General features: G+C 39.4%; 1 protein-coding gene and 1 long non-coding RNA gene across 7 annotated transcripts in view; one reads left to right on the top strand and one right to left on the bottom strand.

The window, feature by feature from the left end:
- Positions 1-2: 2 nt before the first annotated feature.
- LOC114255337 lies at positions 3-21,507 on the bottom strand. The gene is made up of 2 exons (XR_003626630.2): positions 16,016-21,507; positions 3-3,289 (listed from the first exon to the last, which is right to left on the bottom strand). It is a non-coding gene; the product is annotated as an uncharacterized LOC114255337 (long non-coding RNA).
- The window catches only part of LOC105831722, a 58,026-nt gene continuing 41,995 nt past the window's right edge, over positions 10,043-26,073 (top strand). For 4 of the 6 annotated variants that reach the window (XM_012672074.3, XM_012672070.3, XM_012672073.3 and 1 more), the window contains exon 1: positions 10,047-10,574. The gene's annotated coding sequence lies outside the window, so the exon portion shown is untranslated. Of the gene's footprint in view, positions 10,575-26,073 lie in introns of all 6 variants that reach the window. The other 2 variants (XM_036293577.1, XM_036293576.1) reach the window with 2 other exon arrangements.

Here is a 26,073-nt window from a genome sequence, read left to right as displayed (position 1 = left end):
AAACAGAGGCATACACACACAACACACGTGGAAAAGAAGAAAACATCACATCGCAGACGTCACGTTGAGAGAGATCATTTGTATAACAAGAACAGTTGTACTCTAAATAAGCTGTATAATTGTAGCAAAAGTCAATCATGGATGTTCTCAACGACTGCTACGTCGTATATGTTAATTGTAACGTGTATATGTGCACAATCCGTTAATGATGCAGATCCCGAGAGAAAGAGAGAGAAAGAGAGACAGAGAGAGCGAGCGCGCAAAAGAGAGAGAATGCGAGTGAAAGAGAGAGAAAGTGAGAGTGAATGTAACACGGGAGATACTTTGAGACGTAGAAATGTAAACAATATACATATATACATATACATATATATATATATATATTTAAACAAAAAAATGACGAAGAGAGCTAATTGTTAACCGCGTGTATTGTATACGCACGCGTTGTGTATGCGTGCAGTCTAAGCGCGCGAGAGAAATCATGGTGGAAAAAAAAAAAGAAAGGAAAGAAATGAGCAGTGCAGTAAATCTATAATTTGCAACACGTGTACAAATTATTGACAAAACAATTCGGAGGACCAATTGGTAGGTAGTTGGCGGTCGCGCTTATCGCGATCCCACTCAACAGAGAGATACTCGATCGGTTTTCACGCCAATTTTCGCCTTTGCTGCCCGCTCTGCAGAAAAAAATTGACGAACTAGGATTAAAAGACTCCTCCCTATAAAACGAAAATAATTTTACAGATTTGTAAAACGTTTTCAATTTTTTTTTTTAGTCCCTTTATTGCTAAAAACGCGCAGAGAAATTTAAATTTTTGAATTGAAAAAAAAATTTTGATAAATTTTAAATTGAAAATCCGGAAAAATAAAGTCTTATTGACTCTTGTTAATTTGTCTGTTTTCTGCAGAGTGTTCATATTAATCACTGAACCCTCCGATTAACTAACAATATATATATATATTTTTTTTTACAAAGCAGTAGAATACCTTTGTAACGTCTTCGCTCGCGTCGCAAAAGAATTATATCGAATGTTTCGTTAAACGCGATGATTCTTTTGCCAGAAACAAACATCGAGAAGCACCGTCGATTCTTTGCGCGACGTGCGAGCTCGCGATTACATTCCTGCCTTGGTTATAGTGCATATCGTGAAAAGTTTCTCGGTCATCGTACGAATTGCGATTTATCGTGCTGAAAAACGACTTCCCATGGAGTTGAAGCTTCATTGTATCGCCAGTGTATCAAGCATCGATCGTATAAACAGAGCCTAATTGTATAGAAACAAATACAATCGGCGATCGATTTTCTCCACGGGAGTAACGTTGTGCCGCTTCTTGTACGTTTCTTTCTTCAACGAACCTGCCCGATCGAACGCCCCTCGATAGACGGAAGGTAAGAATAACGCGAAAAAACAAAGACTAGTTAGGCATCGCTGTAAATATTGAAGTAAAAACTTATTTGATAACATAAAATATTAATATATAAAGACATTAGAAAACGTTTGATTTCGCATTAAAAAAATTATTATTTTAATTGTCTCAACGAATCGTTAGTGTAATTCAGGTATTTGTTTAAATAGCCATTTTTGAAATGTAGAAAATTGAGCGAATTTTAGGTAATTTGTCAAAATTTAGGTAACTGTTAGACTTTATTTCTTTCTGTGTTCAGAGACAGAAGTGCGTCATCGAAAATGGGCGTATTACCTACGTCCCTCTAAAATTACGTGCGAATATAAAATTAGCGCTCGGAATCCGGCAATCCGTGGTAATTGCATCCAATCTCGTGACACTATATATCGCGCTGCTGAAAGAACATGCGTCTTGCAAAATCAGCCAGAAGTGAAAAGGTAATCACATCAGACGGGAGAAAAGTTCGTTATTCGCCCAGCTGTGCACCATTTTCTCATCCGTAAACGAGATTTGTCAGTAATTCTTAATTACTAAAAAAAAAAAAAAAAAAAAAAAATCGTTTGATAAACTACTGCTATTTTTTATCGTTACACGCGATAAATATCAATATTTTAAAATTAAAATTAAATATTTGTAAAGTTTCATGTATGCCAAATATCATCAATTTTCACAATTTCCTGCTATCGTTATATTACAAGTAAAATTTCAAAATAATTAAAGTAATTATCAATGTCACTAATCGCATGCAAAATACTATTAGTCATCATTGTAAAATCTTTAGTTTTAATTCTCTGGCAAAATCAATCTTATCCTTTTTCATTACAAATGCATACACTGTTAGAAGTAAGTGTATAAATCTCATACATTGATGTGTGTTCCTCGTTTTAAGACATCTGCGAGGGTGTGAATTTTTTCAAAACGTATGAATATGACACACTTTAATGTATAAATTTTTTTATAATTTATACATTCGTAAATATCTTAAAATGAGGAACACACCTCAATGTGTAATATTCACATACTTACTTCTAACAGTGTAAATTTTTTCACACTTGCTCTTTCGTAATAAACATCATAAAATCAATAAAGAGAGTCTAAAATTTATATGTATTGTAATCATCGAAAACAGTCGTAAAATATATGGCAGCAAATATCGTTGTAAATATCGTTGTAACTCGACAGGAAGAAAAATGCCCTGGAACTTGGCGATTGTCCATGTAAATAAAACCCTAATTCTTTTTTGGCCATCACCATAGATAAAACATTTATCACGTTATAATGACAAATGCAAGTACAATAAAATGTACATAAATAACGAAGATTAATTTGCGAATGCAAAAGTTATTTAGAACATTAACAAAATTATCCCCCTATGGCATCGGGGGATAATTCCTAATAAAACCTTCACATTTAACTTCTAACCAATTATTATTCTATCAATTTAAAATAGGTATACTTTATGCATCTTATGTGTGTTACGTGTGTATAAAATATATACGCATCAATTTATATATACACATATAATAGAACTTTAATCGAATTAGTTAACATAAAAAAATATTGAGCCGTATATTTCTTGTAAACATTTGCATGATAATGGCTCATTATACCGTGTACAAGAATTAAATGAAGTGCACCGATAAAGCAAATCGAGCTTTAAGGGCGAATAAAAGGTAAATAAGAGAGTTGTTAGCCGCTGGCCTTGGACGTCCAAAAATGTAGTGACGTCGCTGCAAATAGATTTCTTGGCATCAGAATGACGATGCGGCGAGCATGATCCTCGTTCTCGAGTCCAGGAAAAATCTGGCGCTTGCAGCCAGGCACACGCGTTGTTGGCCCTGCGAGACACATCCCCGTCGCGTCCCCGTTGCATACTCGATCGCTGTATCGGGAAAACACTCGAGACATTCGCCTCGTTGGACTTCACCCTACCGCTCCTCCCTCTCTCTCTTTCTCTCTCTCTCTCTTTCTACCGAAGATATACCCGACGACGAATTCTCATCACGGAATCGCGACGCGGTGTACTTTGGGGTCCTTGGCAACTCGTTGCAACTTGATTCCGTCCCGCCCAGAAACAAACGCTAGCATTGCAGCTGTTTCGCCGACAACTAAAAGTCAAGATAAACCAAATCGTTACGAGATCGCGAAGACATATGGAAAACTCCAAATCGCGTTGCACGTGGCTCTTACGGTTTAAAATAAAATTCTAAAAACAAACAAAAAATACGATAATTGGAATAAAATATTTAATATAATTCTTGTTAAGTAAAATTATTTTTCACAGCGATATCAAAAAATATTACATTGTTTCAGAATCTTATTTTACAATGTAGACACACCACAATATACAAAATTCATGCGAGGGACTCAAGTTACTCGCTTATCTCATTTGCAATGTTAAACGACTTTTGTCCGATTATGCAAGATTTGTCATCATATTGCATATTAAATTCTTTGAGAAAGTTGAGCATTAAATTTATCCTCACAATCACAGCTCACTTTTCAGAAGTGGAATAACAGATTTGAAACGTCGCTTTGTGAAACGAAGAAAAACTTACTTTATAAAAGTTACATGATTGAAGACACATGGGACGTATGAAACGATAAGCAACTTTTGTACCTTTCTTGAATATTTAAAGAGAATTATGTATGAATACCTCTCTTTGAGAGAAGAGAGATATCCCTTCCTGTCTTCCAATAAGGTAAAAATAGTCGATAGGCATTGACCCACAGAGAAAAGAGCCGTCTACCTGGCACGATGTGAAGCGTCGGCAAAACCATTTAGAACCCTGGATCGTTCGCTCACCCCCCCTTTCGCATGAATTTACTATGAAAGAACGCGTATAAAAACAAGTACTCAATTCCACTTCATAAAATAAGTATCTAAACCGCGTATAGCTCTTTTTTTTATAAAATAACATTCGGAATAGCTGACGGTTACTGACAGTTAGAAAATTTGTTCTTAATTCTGGATGTCGCGTGACATTTCCATTAAATTTAAACTCTTCGAACTGTCATAAAATATCGAAACCGAGTCGGGACAACGTTATTTAATGAATAAATTAAACCTTTTGATTTTCACAAGCGTGTATCGCGCCCGATATAATCCCGCCGATTTCTTCCATAAATTCTCGCTATTTTACCTTTTTTTTTTTTAACGAAAATTCGATGGTGCTCCACTTTCCTTAGTAGCTCCTTCAGATCAGCAACTATCTACTCTCTCTCTTTGACATTATCATTAATGAAAAATCGATACCAAATTAGTCAAAGAATCCATAGGTGAAAGACGGCGCGGCGCGATGGAGGTCACGCTAGAGGTAGCCGGTAATCTCGTTAAGACCGTCACATGCTAAGACGTGTCATGAATGTAAAAAAGAAAAACATGACTTGGGCACACTATTAACTCCCAAAGGCTTTGTACTAGATGATTAGTTTTTCCATTGCCGTCGTAGCATAGCCGACGACGGCGACTAACGAGATTGTCTCCGGAGTGCAGCGCACGGAGACCCGGTCAAAAGCGAAGTCGTTATACCGTATTCGGGGGGAGAAATTGGGTCGGTCTCTGTAACGCTCCGACGTCGCGGCCATATATATCTATCGAGTTACAAGGGGAGAGACTCTCGAAGGAAAAGAGGGGGCAGATAGAGGAGCGAGAGTTCGAGAATTCTCGTAGGAGATGCTGGAGAGATAGAGCGAGAAGGAGATCACGCGCGCGCGACGTACCAACGTCGATATTTATTACATTGCCGAAGTGACGGACGGTTTTTGTCCATTCGGATGCGCCTGGTCGTCTCCGTGGACGTGAAATGGATTCGAAAATAGAACGTTCGCCGCGTGCAACCGAGCGATATCGCGTGCGAGAGCGGCGGCTTTCCCTGGTGGTCCCCGCGGGGATTCGGGCGTTCGACTCAGCTGTGTCACGATGATCTTTTTGTTCCCGAAATGAACGAGGGACAGTTAATGAATGTTACACATGCAAGAAACGAACGCGATAGCGCGGCAGGGACAATAAGCGGCGGGAACCCACGTGAAATAGCGGCCGTTAATTCGCGGATGTTTTGCGAAAAGTTTTTTTTTCGCAAAAAATTTTAAACGAAGGAGCAGTACAACATGCAAAACCGAACCTATCGGGTGTCGAATATTTTTTGCTATTTAAAATAAATATTGCTTTACATCGGAACAAATTATTTAACGTATATAATATCACCGATTGCTTTTATAATTAAATATTATCATTTTGGGTGTAAATGAATATTCACTGGTGTTGTACGCAAACACGTTTGATAAATAAATTGTTTTGTAAATGTAGAGATTAGCGAAGGGAATGAAAAAGAAAGGGGGAATAATTTCGAATTCGAGTATGTTTGCGAGCGTACCGCAGAGAGCGTTCGCAAAAATAAAAAATCAGCACGACAGTCGCGCCTCAATTATCTCAATAATGGCGCGCAACATTTCCGCTTAATATTGCAGGCGACGTAATATTGCATGAGAGGGTACGTTTTCCGATTTGTCCGACCTAATCCATTAATCCCACCGGGATTGCAACCTTGACAATTTGTTCTCTCGCGTCCTGAACGCGGCGCCCTTCGTGACCAACAAACCTCATATCATATATAAACCTTAGTATTAGCGAATGTGTAAATTTAAAGCAAAACGCGCCGGACACGGATCGATATCCGCGGCTCTTCGCATCTCGCCACGCCAGCCGCGCGCTCTGCATTTTTATTTTAATTAAAACAAATAACCACGGTTGTTGTAACGTTCGCGAAAATAAACTATACAAATCGCACCTTTTCCGCAGCAATGTACGCACATATACGGCATCGTTCACACTTAATGTAAGAAACTTCAAAGGTGAGTTCCTTAAGGAACAAAAACCCTCACAAGGAATTATCGAGGCGCCATTAATTATTAATTAATTCGCCAATTCAATCTCGAAAGATATAACAAAAGCTTGCCCTTTGCTTTCAATTTAAATTAATAATTTTTTATTTGAATCATATTAATAATAATAACGTAAAAAGATTATAACCAATAAACGAACGAGTAAAATATTCTTTTCTTTAATTAATTTTTAATTATACGAACAGAATATCAATAATTATAATCAATAATTGAACTTATGGGTATATCCAGGGATGGGACTAAGATAGTTCAACCTTCCAAATTTATTTTTCATTTTTAATTACAGCTAGAATATGATTTTACTTTTAAATATGAGTAAAATATTTTTTTTGTATTACGTCAAACATTACTTCTCATTATTCCAAAAAAGTAATGCTTTTTAACACAAAAAGTTTGCTGCTGTATGTGTTAACCGAATTAATACTCCTCCCCCTCCCCTGAAAAAATCCCGAGTACGCTCATGATTAAATTTAATCGGATTAATATTGATTTTCTATATATGAATGAGATATAAACGAAGACCTTTAACATTTCGTTAATGACAATCCGACAATTAAGTTTAATTCTCTTCTTAGCCAAACAAATTGTAAGTACTTTTCCACATCCACTCTAAGTAAAATTAAGTAGTCGATTTATTACTTTGTTAGATAATTATCTTTAATGGACAACATGATTTTATTGACACTGACTCTTTCACAAATAATTTTATATTTTATTATATTACATATTTTTTTATTGGACTAAAAACAAATTCTCGCAATGTAAACGACAAATCCTGAAATTTTACAAAGCTGAACCAAAAATTAATTTACACGCTTCCATTCTAAATCATCAGTTTCATCAATCACTTAACGTATTATTTATTATTTTATTATTATAATATTACCGGCACCGATAAATGCAAATGCGAAATTTTAACATTTATCTATTTTGTTAATGTTTGTAATGTAATTCAAAAAATGTGCGTTGAAATTGTTGTATAATGACTGAAGAGGACTTATATCATAATGTAAAATTCTATAATTATCTATAACTATTCATATAGTTGAAAATTTATTTAAAAAAAACAACATATCCATTGTTCATTAGTTCATAACCTTTCGACATTAATAACGTTGTATCTTTACTTCAATTGTTGTTCAGCGTACCTCTTCACAAATAGTAATTTCGAAGTAAATTGAGATAGCAATTTCAAGTGTACCGATATATATTTTTTTTCAGAGATACACAAGAGATTGCAACAGAGCGCTGTTATTAAACACGTTACAGTGCGTGCGTCGAGTGTACTCGAGGCTACTGTGCTTTCATTGTCAAATGTCAAAGCGGCGGGATTTATTTATTTTTTATCATGCGTGCACGCGACGACTCGCCCTTAATACGAGCGCGCTCAAACCGCACGTCGTTAGAATACCATACCCGACGATCTGTCCCCGCAGGCAAGACGGAAATGGCCGCGCGTATGAAAATCGCTTTAAAATCTAGATTAATCTCTCGTTCCGCACAAATTAAGCCCTTGGCACTCGGCGAAACTATCTCCCGGCGAGCAGACGCGCGCGAATGTAACGAATTGCGTAGCAACACGTGTGTGACGTATGCCCGCGCTAAAGAGAAGTACGCGAGTATATTCGAGTCACGAGTCACCAATATAAATTGAGAAGTAAAATTTAGTGCACCACATGCGGGCTAATAAAAGCTAGTTAAAATTATTGTCATACGTTAATTTATAGTTTCATGAAATAGTAAATCGAATGTAGCGAACTGCGTAGCAACACGTGTTTGACGCATCCCCGCGTCGAGGAGAAGTATATTCGAAAGTCACCGAATACTAATATAAACTGAGAAATAAAATCTAGTGCACCGCGCAGTCTAATAAAAGCGTGTTAAATTATCCTCTGTTAATTTAGAGTTTCATAGAAATAGTGAATCGAATAATAGAGTTCGTTTTGGTTCACTAATACAATAATCACAATGTGCTATAATTTTCGTAGTTATAATTACTTAAAATGCATCGTGTGTATAGTTATAATAATGTCTCATAATTACGACACATTATTATAATTGTACACACACAAATGTAGTATACACAGAAAATTAATATCAAACATCATCAAATTAAAACTACTAATGTGTTCTATTTAACAATCATTGTATATAATCTTCCTTTTCCAAGAATTTGATAATCTTCAATTTCAACAAAATATCATATTATATTTTTATTTCAATATTACAATAATCATTTAAGAAGCATAATATAATTCTTTTGGTAGTAAGTATTAAAAAATTTTAATTCTTGATTTAAAGATATAGATAGATTACAATGTCTATTAAGTTTCAATATTTAACATTTCAAAAATGAAGATCTTCTTAAAACAAGAATGTTCTTTATTTTTATGTGTAATTGCATATTGTATCGTGACATTATTACAATAAACTGGCTGTCACTGTGCATACATTCACAAATGCGCTTTGCTAATCTCTTAAACTGCTAATCTTAAATAGTAATTAGGACTAATCTTCTGTATGTACATCATATAAAATTAATCACGACGATGGAATCATCGGGAAATCGTAGTTGATGCCATCCGTAAATGACAATAACATCGATTATGCTGATAGGTTTACGGTATAATTTCGTCGCGCAAATCGATCGAGGCCGTGTCTCCTTTAGCTCCGGAGATCCCGAAGCCTTTGCTTCCGCAAGGCTTTGGCGAGCAAAGCGAGCGAGCAAAGTGTGTTCCTGCGTCGGGTGTATGAGGGTGGCCGTATGAGCGAGCAGCTCGTCTGACCTTTCGAAATTCTGCTCGAGTGTAACTTATCTGATTACGGATAATCGATCAGTTGATCTCTCGGCCGGCGTTGTTCTCGCTGGTTGCCAGTGAAGGCGATTAGTAATTACGATGAGACAGAGCGGCCCTCCCCTCTCAATCAGAGAGCTACCACTTTTTGATTACGGCCGATTGTTTGAGGTTCGTTTGGTTGACACGAAGCTCGCCGGCGATTTGCGACGCGCTTGTAAAATCAAACCGTGCCTCGGTGCTATCGATGACATTGATTCCGCCGTATTTGCACATGCCGACGAGTGTGTTTGAAGCACTCGCTTTTGAGAGAAACAACGCAGAGCACAAACGCACGTACATATTATATAATATTATTACTACGAAATTTGTGCAATTTTAACCGTGTGAATATCTGTGTTGGATAATTTTATCTGCAAATATGCAAAACGGAAAGTAAATGAAAGTAAATGAAAAGTCGACTTAGCGCGAAAATGAACCGTAAACGCAATTATATTTTCATCATCGCAAAATTCTCTCGAAAACGCCGAATTTCGCGTATTGCGACGTCGAACAGAGATCACTTCGGCTCATGTGTAGGTCGTCCTGTGAACGTTCGTTAACCGACCAAGATCCTCGCGAAGACAAACGTCTTCATCTCCTCTCGAATTCGACACCGATCCTTTTCGCGGAAGATGTGCATCTAATTAGCACCTTACGCAAATCCTTTATTGCAAACGAGATAACGCGTATCATCCGATTATTATTCCAATTTTCCGGTTCATTAGCTGCTTATCCGCCAAAGCGGGCCCCGCTTATCAGTTTGCTCCGCCGTGTGTGTGTGTGTGTGTGTGTGTGTGTGTGTGTGTGTGTGTGTGTGTGTGTGTGTGTGTGTGTGTGTGTGTGTGTGTGTGTGTGTGTGTGTGTGTGTGTGTGTGTGTGTGTATGTGTGTGTGTGTGCGCGCCGTCCTCTCGCGTCCCGATCTCTTCGGAGTCGCGGGCCACGACGGCGGCGGAGAGAGCGCCCAGTAGAAAGAGTCAGTGCTGCGCGGGCCTTCGTGGCGCGAGGATGTGGCCCCCGGCTGTTGCGTGCGCCGGTGGCGAACAGTAGTGCGTGCGTGCGTGCGTGCGTGCGTGTCTCTCGTGTCGGACCTTCCACTTTTATTTCCCTTTCTCCTTACTCTGTCTACCACTCGCACTCGCTCTCTTTCCTACTCCGCTTTTCTCAACCCCCGTTGCGCTATCGATTTGCGCTCCGAGTGCGTGCCCCGCTGTAAACCCTCGCGGAACTTTGGAAACTTTCGCATTCTCCCGTAACAACACACACACCACCTTCCCTCTTCCGCGAACTTTCCCCCGCGTGTATTTAAAATATCGTTCCGTTTGTGTACCTTCCGTCCTTTTTCTCTACCCCCCCCCCCCCCTCGCCGACTCTAAACGCGCTGGACAGACGGCCGGATAATAATGCGAACTGCGAATATGCATTGGGTAAGTATGCGTCGCAAGTAGATGTAGATGAAGGAGAGATTGGTAGTGAAATATACCGCAGAGATATCTCACCGGCACATCTTATATTTTATCCCTCTTAAAGGCAACGTTACATGCGTGTAAGCTCCACTTTATCGTTACAGGAAGTACGCACGTGTATTTCTTTTATAACGATAAAATAAAATTCAAGGTATTCTTTCTTCGTTATCTCTCTTGTAGAAAGATCTCACGTTTTGTCGTCGATTTACTATGTAAAGAAATACGAAGAAATATAAGGGAAAAAAAAGAGGTACAGTTCGATCTTTTTATTTGAGATCCGTAAATCCGTTCCTAAAGTTAAAGAGAATATATATATATATATATATATTTACGATTATAAAAAGAAGAGTACACAAAAAGCGAATTAGAGATCGCAAACAGAAAATCAAAGGCCTGGGAGTATTGTAACATTAGTAAAGTGTGTAATGATGTTTCCCTATCTTCTCCATTTTCTTGCGGTGATTTCATGCGGTTTCCAAGGAAACCAAGTACCAAAGTACAGAAGCCCTCTCGATTGTTGATACCAGCATCGTGAATCACGAGTTCAACTTCAGACTTTTGTTCGCGCGTAACGGGTATCATATAAATTAATATTTCCAAGTGGAACAAGAAGGAAGACTTACCGATGCCGTACACGTAACACGAGAATGCTACATATAAACCGCGGCACATCGTGGTTTTCCCATCGCCTTTAAATACAGATAAACAAAGTGCGCCAAAGAGAGAATCACACAAAGAGGGGGGGGGGGAGAGAGAGAGAGAGAGAGAGTAAAAATTTTTATAAACTCTCGCATCGCGAAGCACGAACTGTTGGACAAACTCAATTTGTTTCGCCGTAAAACTTTCCCGATGTAACTTTCAATATTAAATAATAATAAGATACATTTAACGTACTCAAGCATGTATTATAGCGTTCAAATGAAGAAATTATCCAATCAAATATACGATATTGACATTTGTATTCTCCCAGATCTTGAAAAAAAAGAAAGGAAATAAGATTACTCAGAAAAGGAAAAAATTATATAATTATTCTAAAAAGCAACACTTTGGCGTAGTCTGCAATGAAGACTTAAAGCTTTAAGCCGTACAAAATGGACTAATCACAATTGAGTATTTTTATAAAAATTTATTGTGATTGGTCAATTTCTTATGGCTTAAAGCTTAAATCTTCATTGTAGACTACGCCTTACTTTCCTGACCGATACATTTATAGTTTAACTAGCTTTAATTTAAACGCGATAACACGTTATCTTTGTGTCGGTTTATTTGTATGGAATGTGCATTAATTAGCTTTACGGTTTATTCCGTTTTATGTAACTGCGAAAGGAGAACTATATGATTATGGTTGAAACAAGTTCAGTAGGCGACGCACGGAATGACGCTCACAGTTTACGTATTAAAATATCCTCTGGCGAATCATCAAAATGAATAGAATAGACCTCATCTGAGGCAAATGTATAATGTACGCCACGTTACATGACATATAGCGAATATCAAACTACGTACATCTGTCAGGATGCTATTGTATTACCGGCGGAACAATAGAAAACATTATTTTAAAATTTGCCTTGTTCCGGCAAAATATATTTCATTTGCAAGAGGAACAAATTAATTTTAATTCGAGGGAAGATACGGGTTGCTGTAAGATATGTTCAAAAAATATATCTCTGCCATTAATTATTAATTCCTTGACCTTTTTCATATTATAGTACGCGTGTCGAATGAATAAATCCTATGGGTGATTATGAATTCATTGGATGAATTCTCGGTGGACAACAAAATAAAGTCTCATCCCAGCTTATACGTTACATCATGTCCAGCACAAACTTTTCTCATTCTTCTTCTTTCCGTATAGGAAAGATGGTTATCGGTAGTAAAGTAGAAAAAATAATAATCCACGTCAAAAAATAAATTAGGAAAACAGGATACAAAAATAAAATTTGTTTCTAAAAAATTCCATCAAAAAAGATCTCGGATATCGAAAAGTTGATATCTTTTTTCATCATCTTTGTTCTTTGACAATTTCAGTGCAATGTAAATCATTCAAAATCTATCTATCAAAAAATACTATAAAAATTTTATTTTAACTAAAATATTCTATTTTACACAGAAAGAATATATTAAAGAATGTCAAATTTTAGCCGAATATAATAGAATAATTTTGTTAAAACGCAACTAATATAGAATATGCCTTACTACAATTTTGTGTTAGACCATTAAAATAATTATGTAAAATGCTTTAGCAGGTCGCTAGGTGTCAAATTTTTTTGCAGCATTGATCATCATGTTTGAACTTTTTTTATTTCGATAATCCAACAAAATTATTCTCGCATTTGCATTTATACAGCTAAATTTTTACATGAATAAATCTGTTCTTTCCGCGAAAAATAAAGATTAAAAAATTAAAATTTTAGATGATATTCCAGTAAAATATCAACATCAATTCTGATTTTTTTAAAGTAAAATATTAATTTTATTCATCTATCAATAAAAAGGGCAAAGCGTAGAGGCACTGTTGAGTTTATCAATAGCACAATGTCATCAAAAGTTATGTGCAAGCCTTAGAGAAAGCGCAATATGAATACTACATTTCAATTCAATATTCGTGAAGACGCAGGATATAAGAAAATTTCGCTGAATATTGCCGGTTTACTTCTTCACATAGCGCATCACCCTGTTTCTCGTATCATCGATACGAGACCGACCGTGTGTGTATATATATAGACCCCTGTTCTTGTTCACGACCGCGACGCGGACTATCGCTTCATCTTCCCTTGATGCACTTACACTCGTGGCGATTCGCACCACGTGTCCGAACATTTTTATGCCCGTCGAGTGTATGTACATCATTGAGCCGCTCTTGTAAGCGGCATCTAACGTTTTATGTACGGCGCAATTCAAATTATTCATCAGACTGTCTAGATAAAGTCCGAAGTGGAATATCAAGTTGCAAGAAATTATTTCTTCGATGCATTCAAGGAATCAGATCGCACATTAACCTGCCCCCGTGATGGACGTAATATCTAATGGTGCATTTCGGATTTATCGACGACTCGCTATATTTCAAAAATGTCGAAAGTTCTATTATTATTGCGCAAAAAGTGAACAGTCTGTTATTTCACCGCGGCACAGAAATTCTAATTTTGTTTTTTTTTTTACATTAACGAGCCAAAATCAAGCACAATAAATTGCATTTTACGTTATAGAAATTATATATTCTGTATCTTATATCGTATATCGGCTTATCTCTTAAGAGAGGAGAGGAATGTGCCCTTTGTCGCTATCTCGTTCGGAATCATGAATTTAGACGGAGACGAATACTTCGAAGGAAAAATCATCCCTCTAAGGAATATATCTGCAGCTAAAAGTAATTCAAGCTCCACCCGTACGTTCTTTGCCTCGGAAGCGGGACATGTTTCTCAAGAAAGCAATTCCGCTCTTTATAAGAGGAAAGGCTCTACTTTCCTCAGCCCGATGTGTGAAAGGCAAAGTCTGGCTGCCTACCTATCCCACCCTCAATGAGCAGCGCGACGGGGTAAAGTGGTTCTCACAGCCGACGGCCCGCTATCGGATGTCGTTCCATTTCCGAATCCCTCCCGGGGCCAACGTCGGACGTTACACCCGTTAAAATAGCCTTCCTGTGTTTCGTGCGGCGCGGCGTGAATGTTTCCCCCCTCGATTTTCGTGCGTAAGATTCTCACGTTATCGCTCGTAAATCCTCGCGGCACGCGTAATTTTACGAGGGAAGTAGCCGTGTCACCCGCCGCACACCGCCGCGACACATTTCCGCAAGCTCGTTCGGACACCCTATACTCTCTTTCCGCGAAAGTGCTTCCTTATATCGTGCAACCGCCAGTAAACCGCGATATAGCGCGATTACCGCATCGAGTTTCACATATACGTTCCAGTAACGTAGACATAAATTACACATGTATAAGACTTTATGTATTCTAAATTTCCGTATTTTTCCGAAAAGCACGTTCTCCATGTTTTTACTCGATCATACGCCCGTGCTCCTTCACCACGGAAGATTGATGAAAGCTAACTCTGACAGTGACAAAAACGATCGCAAGTGAAGCGATTCAAATGGATTATCGTACATTTTATCTAACTATATATTTTACATAATCGCGAATCTTTAGAGCGACGTAACGAAGCCTGAAAAGAAAAATGAACAGCCGCGAGAAGTAATTCCGCGAGTGGATTAAAATATGTAATAATAGCCCCGAGGTAAAATCGTCAAGACGATCTCGAAACACGAGCAAAAGTGCTGCCCGTTTGTAGACGGGACGTGTGATTCTTTTTTTCTCTCTCATTTGTTAAATTATATTTAATTGGAAATAGCTTCATGGCAATTTCTATCCGAAGTACAGCGAACGAGAATGCGATACGGAGAGGCTATTTCACCATTATTCTTCCTCAGCGCTCCCGGATTTTATTGCAAAGTGGCGAGAGGGTCTCGTCTAATGGAGTACGCTTCTGAGTACTTGGTTGCTTCGGATTAAATCCCATTGCGTGGGTTCAAGTGCGGTCGGTCGGTAGCCAGTGTGTCGAAAATCGAAGATAAAGGGAAAATAGAACCTCTCTCGCGTTCTTGTATTTTCTTCCTCTCATCGCTGCCGCAAATATAGACCGAGATCCCAGACTAATTATTCATGGCCGATCAACTCTCGTTTAATTAGAACGAATGGTCCCGAGGTGACCATTTTAATAACCAAATACCTTTCAATCGGCCTGCACAGCCGGCATATTTTCGTAAAATTTTAATTAAAATTACCGACGCGCAAATTGCCCGCTAATACACAACAGCACTTCGCAAAACCGATGGAAGTTTAATTATTCGCTCCTAAAGTACGTAGATGTCACTTTCAGACTAAACTAATTGATATCTATTTTAAATTCGGTGGAAACGGTTACTTCGGAATTTCCATCTTTCATCTAAATCCGCAAAACACAGCCGGCAAACAAGGCGGATTGAAATTCGACAAGTCAATTTATACCCGTCCACTTAATCATGTAGGTCAGAGCGCTCTATACAATTTGCAATTGCAAAGACGCGCATAACTGATGCGCAAAGGGCGACCTGTCGCGCATACGTTACGTTGGAAGCACGACGGGAAGTCGAACGGGAAAATATACGTTCTGATTTTGCGCGCAAATTTCGCATCCCCGCCGCGCCAGCGCGCGAAGAAGTAATCACGTTCCGCTCGGACAGTTAGCTGGTAATTCGACCGCGGCGAGAGAGAGAGAGAAAGAGAGAGAGAGAGAGAGAGACAGGTGTCATGCAAATGTGATACAAATTGGAACGACGTTACGTACATTTCCGCGAGGTAGGGAACGTGTTCCGCCGCGGGAAACGCGAGAGAGAGAGAGAGAGAGAGAGAGAGATGACCTTTTCATACCTCACCGTAAACTCGGTTCCAACGCGCGCTTTGCGCTTTGGCGCACGCTCGCACTTTTTCAAGTTTATTCTTGCCACTGTTCGAGCTACTCTGCTTACTCTGCCTTGCGTTACCTCGCTGGTTTTATCGCGATCAGCTGCGTCAGATCCATCAAGATCCCCAGATATCCCGCGCGGGATCGTTACGTGCGTCACGTCGAGTATCGTTTTATTTTCACGCCGGATCGTCGCCATCCCCCTCGGCTTACTACAACCCCCTCTCGTCGCTTGGAACCGGCGTCCCCTCTCCCTCCCTCCCTCCCTCCTTCCGCTGCGGCGAGCGCGATCCGAAAGATCCGGCAGGGGCTTTACCTGCGGGCGAATGCTAAATTCCGGGATAAAACAAAATTTTGAAAAAAAAGAAGAGATAGACTTTATTCATGCGCCTATATGTATATGCGATAAATTGAAATTCACCATCTCGAAGCAGCACAGCTGCCCCTCGCGGAATTTTTCCCTTTGCGCTATCAAAAAATTTTGCGCTTGTTGCATAACATACCACGGAAGAATTATTTTTTTATTTATAATTATTAGAAAAAGATTGATACTACCATTTTTGGATTATATTTCTGAGACGAAAATTAAAAATTAAATTTTGAAAACGAGCTAAAAAGTGTCTTTATCAGATGACACAGCAGTTTTTATAGTATTGTTTAAAACTTTGCAATATTATTAAGTTTTTCGTAAGCTGAGCAAAAATAAATGTGTAAAATAAATCCCAAATCAGTAGGCAGAAATGCCATATTTTCCTTCTCTTTTCCTTTAACATGAGTCGTCGTATACAAAATAGAAGTATAACAAAGTTCCCAAAAGTCTTTCACTTTGATATAAAACAAACTTTTACACTTTTAATATAAATTTGGATATTAATACACATGAGCGTTTCAAAAACTTCATTTATAAAAATATTAATCGCCTCGTTTTCAGTGTGAAATATTTATACACGAGCGTTTCAAAAACCTTATTTATAAAAACTTTAATCACCTCGTTTTCAATGTGAGATAAAATCAGATTTGCAGATTTTGTTCAAAAATTTTTTTTTTTTTTACGCCAACAGTAACCAATTAACGATAACAACCCTGCGTTTGCAACATGCATGCGCATCTCGTGGCTCGTGCTCCTTAATGATTCGAAACTAGCCCGGTAAACAACGTCGAGAGGATTAACGTCGATATGCAGGATATGTGACTGAGATACATGATGGAGCGCCATATAGAAACAGCTGACATTCTTGGCGTTCCCGCCGTTTGTAATTGCAAATTGTGGCATAGATTACCATTGCAAAGGGCGACCGCTTTCGTTCTTCCTCCTTCCTTAGGGAACGCTCAGGGCGCGCCCTTAATATTACGTTATACATTAATGCCTGCATATTTCTGGACTGGGGAACTTTCCATTTTCAAGAGAACGTGTCGTAACATCCGTAACATTTAACTATTGGTACGTTGAGAATATCGTGAGTGGCATTAAGATTGTAAATATCAAGTTGATTTAATATCCGATTACATAAATCCGAGTATCCGTATTATCCCGGATAATCCCGGATCTAATATCCCAAAGAGTCCTCCGAATCTGTGAAATTCAATTAAATCAGATCTGAGCTGATCTGACCGCGAAAGATTGACAGAAAATCGATTACATTACAGAATATTGCTGAAATCTATCGATGATGAAGGGGAGCTACGTGATAAAACAATACAAAATTAAATGGACACACAATAGCTTTCAATTTTGAAAGGGCTTTGAACACATGGGATAATCTGCACCGGATACGGATATTTGATATTTATAATACTGGTAAACTCCAGGTAGAGTATTTACAGTATTCCAAACTTTTAGAATACATTCGGCAACAGGATGATTGAGATACTTTTTATTCAGCAGGTAATTTCTATGGATTTATTCTCCTGTAAGCTCAAGGGATTATCCACAAAAAAATTCCTTCTTTATAAATATGTGATTTTTATAGATAAGCATAATATCCGGAAAATCCAACATGTTAGGGTCAAGAGCGCGGGATATGTGAGCGCATCTCTTCCTACCATTTCCTCTAACCATAGCGGACGGATACGTTTACAGTTGGCTCATTTCCATTTACAATGCCTTCTTCCCTGAACGCGAACGTACCGTCTACACGGGAGCGTCTACTCGACTCAAAATCTTTCGGAGGTGCAGCAGAGTGCACCGTGCTCGGAAAAGCGCACCCGTTGGTCGACCACGTAATTCAGTCCGACACACTTTTGACAATGGCAACGACATTCCCGCTTCTTTCCGGGGCGAAAGGCGAGCCTCGCTACATGGTCGCGGTTACGGCCAATTTCGTGCATATCGGAAATGCGCGGGAGTCCCTGCCTTCGTCACTGCGGGTGACGAGAATAATTATTCTAGGAGAATATTCCAGAGAATTTTGCTACAAGATGAATGGAGGCTGTCTTTCGGGAAGCGGCGCCTCACGTCAGACGCGGCCAATAAAAAGAGATGCGCAGTTCGCGAAAGTCCTCGCCAGCGCGTTTTCCGAAGTGCAGCACTCGCGCGCGGAAGCTTTGGAATCTAATTGAGCGTGAAGCTTTTGAATCCTATCTGGATTTCGCGTCATCGTGAAAGTTTAACGTGGGTACGCCGCTCTCTCCGGCGAAATCGAAGCGAAATCTAATTTGGTCCAATCTTACGTTACCGGGAAAATTTGTTAAGCTTTCTCGGGGAAATACACGAAGCCATCTGTCAACATTTACTGCAGCCAGATATACTGAGCCTACGGAGTAAAATGGATGTTTATATGCGGCTTTATAATGTTGACAGTGAAGGGGTTTAAGTGCTGCGATAATTAGATAATTGCATCAAAGTTCGTGAAATTAAGTTTAAATCACTCACCCCCGTCACGACAGGAGATTTCACTGAAGAGCGGCGAAGTTTATCTCCTATAAATACGCGAGGGCGACGTATGTATATGTATCGAACGTCCCATAAAACGTGTGACTTATCAATCTCGGTCTTAACGCCGGTCGTTCGCGGGCTCAATGGCTCTGCTCCAAAGTCGATTATTTTTCCGCAGCCGTAACAATACCGGCTCTTGTTTGTTTGGCGACTCGGGTAGATCCGACATAAATCCCCGGGGTCGTTACGTCAGAGGGAGAAAACTCGTGCGCGCTTCTACGCGCCCATCACGGCGCGCACAAAGCAGCGAGGAAATATCGCGCCACCCGATATACGTCGAGCGCGAAGCCAAGAACGGCTTTTCTTAGCCGCCGGTCACTGACAAGAACGACCACGCCGCGGCCACGACCCGCAAAAGCCCGTGCATTTCCACATAGCGGAAAACGCCCCGGCCGCGACCGACGACGTCTGGCGTCCGTCCCGACGTCGATATCGTTCTCCGCCGCGATTGTTCGTCCGCGCGCGCGAGACGCATCCAATTTTTTTTTTTTTTTACGTGTTCCAACCCACTCAAGCGCGAGCGCGACCCGCATGTATTTTCGGCGTCGTCGTAGTCGTCGTCGGCGCCCGTTGAAGCGTTGGATATCGTCGACCGGGATAAACAGCGCACGTATCCTCGTCGCGCGCCGTTGCATGTGCGACATTATTGTCGCGGCGACCTGGCGACGCGACGTCTCGTGGCGCCGAAACTCTGGGTGCAATAAAAATTTCGCATTATACGTGTGCACCGGGAACCGTTCGGAGGCGCGTCGCGTCTCTTTGGCCCAGTCTCTCTCTCTCTCTCTTTCTCTCTTCACTCTCCTTCTCTTTCTCTCCTCCTGGCGCACGTTTTATTTTGGACGCTACCCGAGATATTTTTGTCCATCGCGTGCTCCCAGTCTCTCTTTCTCTCTCTCTTTCTCTCTCTTTGTGAAGAACCGTTTGTCTACCTTTATGCACGCGAGAAACAGACAGAACTGTATGCGCCTGTAAATTTGACATGAGATTATAACCAAGTCGAGGAATTTTAAGGCTTCTCGAAAATTCATTCATTCGAGCTTCTCGAATCTGCTGTTTTTCATCATTTGTTGTCATTCTTTATATATACACTAAATTTTGATAAATAAATAAAAAATATTTCAAAAAAAAACTGAAAAAAAATCCGCGGTAAATAATGATTTTTTATCATTACCATCTTTGTTGGTGTATCTAACGATGTTATCGATCCTTTGTTACGAATGTCAAATGTGTCAAAATCGCAAATCTATTTTTAACCGTGTCACCGGAATCAGGTTTTTTATCGATTTTTTTCCGTTTAAACTTTATACCGTTTGTATCCGCATGGGGCAGAAAGGTACACTGTCACTGTATACGTTAAAATTGTCCGTAAGAAATATCCAGATTGCCTAATTAGATTTCCCGTCGAGATATCAGAATTATTGGAAATCCCGAATGAAGTCAGAAGCGAGGCGAGGTGCCATGCTAAAGATGATGTTCAATTAATTGGGTTCACGGCCGTGGTTGTCGACCGACGATCTTTCGCCGTGCCTGGAGAGGAAAAAAGAAAGATCCGATAAAAAGCGGAGAGGAGACTTCCCCAGATCTTCCGTCCTCTGCATTTTACAACGCGCGGTTCTATTCAGACGCTGCGCCTCTTATTCGGAACGGGGCAGATGCAGTAATTAAGGATTGCACGCTTGTGGCAGCATTTATTTATAATTAGATGGAAAATGCAACGTCACAGGAATAACGTTTAAATGTCATGATACCATTGTCAAGCACGGTGCACACGGTGCGCAAAATGTAATTTAAAATATTAATTGTGCTGCAGAAAATACACGCGCGCGCGCACGGCATTCGGAGGACCGGGCAGAACGCCGTTGTGTATTGTCATCATCACATTCTCGAACTGCCGCGCTTTTGAGTAATTCAGTGCGATTAATTAATATACGGACGTATAACTGCCCGTTTGTGGGCATGGCGGACATACGACTGCATATTTTGCTAATGGCAGCTGTTTCCACAAAGATATTAGATGTCGAATATTTATCGCTTAACATACCTGCCATTTTAGAGAATTCATTCGTACCTTCCCTCCCTTCGTGAAAATTTTAATTCCCATCTTATCCTTTACGTTCCCGACGATAAATTTGTTGGTTGAAAACTTTACAGTGAAATTATGTGATTCGTTTTGTGCATTGCTGAAAAAAAAGAAAGAAATCTCTGACGTACCTTTTCTAAGAAAAACAAGAAAAACTCTCTCCAAGAGAGAGAACTGAGAAGAATTTAAAGAGCACCTGCGAGATAAAAATCTGAGAGCTCTCGCGTGCACGTAAAACGAGAATAATATTTAATAATTAATGCTCCGTGCTCGTGCGCGACGGGACGCGTCTATTTCGAAAGGTAAGGATTGAAAGGCGGTTTTGAAAGTCTAGAATGTAACGCGGCAAAAGATGGTTATTGAAACGCCGTTACTCTGGCAGCACTCCAATTCCAGAGGAACCATCGGGTCCGAAGCTTTCTGCGGGTATACATCGTTTCACACCACTCCCCGAAGTCAAGTCGGGACTAAACTGTGTCCGTACTCCCCCAGTCAAGTTCGTGCCCCTCTCTAACCTCCTCCCTTCCTCTCTCCCTCTCCCCTCTCTCCCTCTCTCTCTCTCTCTCTCTCTCTCTCTCTCTCTCTCTCTCTCTCTCTCTCTCTCTTTTCTCTCTCTCTCTCTCTCTCTCTCTCTCGCCGTTCCATCACGCAATAGAAGCTCGCGAAATAGCTTGTTGCTTCGATCGCGTTCCGACGACATTTCGAGTCGCGATCGATGAGGTTTGTATTCGCGTGCAAGCCCCTTTTGTCCGTTGCGATCCCCACTTGAAGTTAAATTTAAGCCCGGCGGACGAAGCCAAGTGTATAAGTGTTAATTCCTTCATTTTGAGAAAACAAAAGGGCTCGCAGAATGTGCTCAATGTGAGGATCCGTTACTATCCACTTCGTTGTAGCAATTTTTTTCCCCCTTTCGTTTTCCATCAAAACAATGAGAACTCTAAAAAATTGCAAGTCACGCCAAAACAATTAGAGGAGTGCAAACCATAATAATTAATATATATTACCATAAAATATTTCAAATTCCGACTTTTGCCGACTCATACTCCTATTATGCCCAACGGCTCATTTATTATTTACTTTATCATTAATTTAAGTGACACAATTCATACACCACAAAAATAAGGAAAAAGTTATTTTCAGTTAGGCAATTATTATGAAGAACACTCGAGCATAACGAGCAATGCTGCAAAAAATTTTGATATTCTAGAACCAACTTAAACGTCCAATTATTTTCAGATCCGTATCTAAATCCTAAAGCTAAATCTCTAGATTCAATAGAACCATTCCCTTCCGCATATAACTAAAGTAGAAATTAAATGTTAAGTTTAAATAACAGTTTTACCGATAATATTATCAAGTTTTCTCAATTCTCTCTTTTGAGCCCTTCAAAATTTCCTTCCGTGCTAGTTAAACGTGCGGGAGAATAGTGTGCATCGATAAAGTTTCACGTCGCTAATGAGACAGTCTACAAACACTCGAAGTGCTCTTTCCGGAAGTTTAACGTCACAAATATCTCGAAAAGCATTCAAGCGCAAATAATCACGGGGAAATTTACGAAGAATCACAACGAGTCACCCCTCGGGCGACATATTTACATTGCTCCTAACGAGCGTCGTTTAAAGCACCAGCCAGTATTCCGATTATACAGTGTCCTCGCGTTCTCTACCCCCACGGTTGCTCTCTCTCTCTCTCTCTCTCTCTCTCTCTCTCTCTCTCTCTCTCTCTCTCTCTCTCTCTCTCTCTCTCAATCAGGATCTCGCGACCTTCCGGTCTGCAAGGCGCGTCTCTCTTTTCGATCTTCGCGAACATAATTACATTTCAAGAAGCTTATAACACGCGCTGTCACCGCGCAAGAAGAAAAAAAAAGGGCTGAGCTCCCGCGCGCGCGCGCGCCATATGCCACATGCGAATTTTAATATCGGCGCACGCGGGATACGCCGTGGATCTTCAGATTGAATGCAATTTTCTACGTATACATCTTCCCGCAAATGAGATCTGCACTGTACACCCAGTACACGTTTCGCACGGGGAGATGGGAGGTCTAAGCAATCTCTTTCATCTCCTCTACATATGTACCATAGGCACACACTTCTTATCTGTTGTCGTCTAACCCTATTTTATTATGTATATAAAGATTGCGCCGGTAAAGTTTCAAAAAATTTCCGTAACAAATTTATGCATATATAAGTCACATCTTCCTGCTGAAAAGAGCCCGAGCTTTATATTCCGGGAAACTTTTTGCGCGCGTGATTCTGTTATATAAAAAAAAATGTCACTTTTATTTCTACTGGATTGACATTTTATAATCGTATTACTTTTACTTATAGTTTTCCTTCGAGTTCTTTTTAAAAACAGAAGATGTTACGTGAGACGACCAAGCGTAGGTACACGAAAAGCACTTTTATTTAGAGAATGCTGAAATTTTATTTTTATCGACCTGCGCCGTTATTCCGCCCAACGGCTCTCATTTCGTCACATTAAAAGAAATAATATGATCTTCAAGAAACCAAATGGCGCGTTAAGAAAAATCGCGCGTTTTATTTTTAAAGGCTCGCGGGGAAAGCGTCTCGAGTATTTACGACGCGAGTAACTTCTGAAAGCGCAGGGCACTTTCGGCGTTTCGGCAATTCGAACGAGTAGGACACGCCACAGCGGGAATGACATAATCCCATTGCATAACGGGATTTCCGCACTTTTAACGGTCGGAAAAAAAAAAGATGATTTCGTCCGCGAGCACTTAAACGCGGGCCGTGCATTATGACAGAAAAATATGATTAACGTCACCGCGCGCAGCGCGCGGTCCTTAAAAGTACGCGGAGATATGTATTAATTTATACCGCGCCAAGAGTGATTTTAAAGTGTCATTAGCGCCGAGCCGTCCGTTGTAACGAAATTGCACCTATACATAACGTATATAGATATATTTTTCGTTCACACTCCGCAGGGAGAAGCGCGGAATTCGATTTTGCCTCTGCCGCATCGATGATCGATACCGAATTAAAATACACGCAAGCGCTTTGGACATATTTACTCGAAAAAAAAAAAAAAAAATGAGAGCACGTACCGTTGAGCTAAATTTTAATTTCAATGAAATACGCACACGACCCGTTCTTTGTTTTCTCGCACGCACACACTTCCGCTATAAAGTCAATTTCTCTCTAACAAAAATTGGGATGGACATATTTTCTAATAGTCGTTTAATTTTCAATTTCGAACATGTTCATAACCCAACGCGCTCAAATAAAAATCCCGCGCGTGGCGATAAAGTGAAATCAAATAACTCGAAATTGTAGAAAAAAATATCGCATTATATTTTCACTGAAGATAATTTGATGAAATTCCATCTTTTTCAACCGTCTAATTGCCTAAAAGCCACTCGTCCGGAATTATAGAAAGCACGAAATATATACGTTTTTAAAATTTAATATATCGCGTGTGTATTTAATCATAAATATCGGTATTTATATTTACACGTCATTCTTAACGTACTACTGATGGATTATTATCGACGTAATTTTGATCCATTTAATAAAATACCTTTATAAATATGTTCAACTCGCTCCAAAAACGATTTCTATAACGGCACACATGCGCATATACGAATAATTTGATTACATATAATCAAACTGGAAATGGAGAAAAGGGAAATAATCGTAATCCATAGAAAATTATGAACGTCTCGCTAATGGGATTTGAATACGTGTGACACTTGAACGCCCTTTTACGCGTAATTTATTGGTAACGTGCTAAACGTACTGTGTATATATTTCCATGAACAACCTAACCGAGTTATCCCAGTACGTGACTATCGGCTGGGGTAAATTTCCAAGTGTTATTCGCGATTGATTGATATGTTTCTTTCGCGGGGCACGTGCGCCGATTCCCACGTCGAAAAGTGCACGTAAACTCTCGCGTGGTTTATATGGCACGCGATATAATCTCTGTGAATCGTGCAATATATACCTACATATCAATACACCTATCGAGAGGATATATCCGCGACGTGATCGTAGCGAAGCGAAAGAGAATTCATCAAAGTATCTTTAGGGCTGCTAGCGACAGTTCGCACGTGCATGAAACGCATGCATGAAATATTGTTCTACAGATGCATCCACGTGTCGCGCATATGTATTACCTTTCAAAAGTTGCTTCGCGTTTTTTAGCACATTTTGAACTCTGGGATACGAGTCATAGATCTTGGGAGTTGTTATACGATTTGCATGCTAGACATGTAAAATGTATGTGATCAGAACAGAACGGAGATATGTTGTGAGCTGGAATAAAAAAGAAAAAGAAAGGGGGGGGGGGGAGAGAGAGGAAGAGAGAAATGTTAAACATCACGATATTTTCCAGACTTGTTTCCGTTCATGAAAACAATAAAAAAAGTTTAAGTTCTTCGAATTACGTGCGTTTGTGCTTTAAAATTTTCAGAAAAAGTTAGCAGAACATACGGACGAGTTATTTACAGTGTCTAAAATTATACTCCAATTTAAACAGAAATATATATCGAAATAAGTACTTTATGAAGAAAATTTTATAGTAAAAATTACTGTGGTAAAATAGTAGCGGATCAAGAAAGAAATTATGAAAGTTTTTATTATATTTGTCGAATTACCGTAGTATTTACACTTATAATTCTTTGAAAGTTTCTCTTACAGTTTATAGCTACTAATGTACATACATAATAACTTTTACTATGAAATTTTCTTCGTGTAATAAAGAAGTGTTAAATATTGTTTTGATGGGCAAACTCTACTTTACCCATCAAAATAATGAAGAAAGTTTATCTATTCCGAATTATAAGTTTCTGCACGCTCGAAAATTTCACTAAAAAGAGGCAACCACTTTTACTTCAGCTTCTAATAAAATTTCTTTAAGTAAAATTAAGTTCGAAGATGTTTAGCATATGACTTTTAAATATATTTTTTTACAAAAGTAAAAAAATAAAATTTAGTGATGTAAAGCAATTACCTTTAAATGTACAAAGTAATTACTTTTTAATTGAACAT

The sequence above is a fragment of the Monomorium pharaonis genome, chromosome 11 (genome assembly GCF_013373865.1).
Source record: "Monomorium pharaonis isolate MP-MQ-018 chromosome 11, ASM1337386v2, whole genome shotgun sequence".
NCBI lineage: Eukaryota > Metazoa > Arthropoda > Insecta > Hymenoptera > Formicidae > Monomorium > Monomorium pharaonis.
This window is presented reverse-complemented; position numbering and strand designations above follow the sequence as displayed.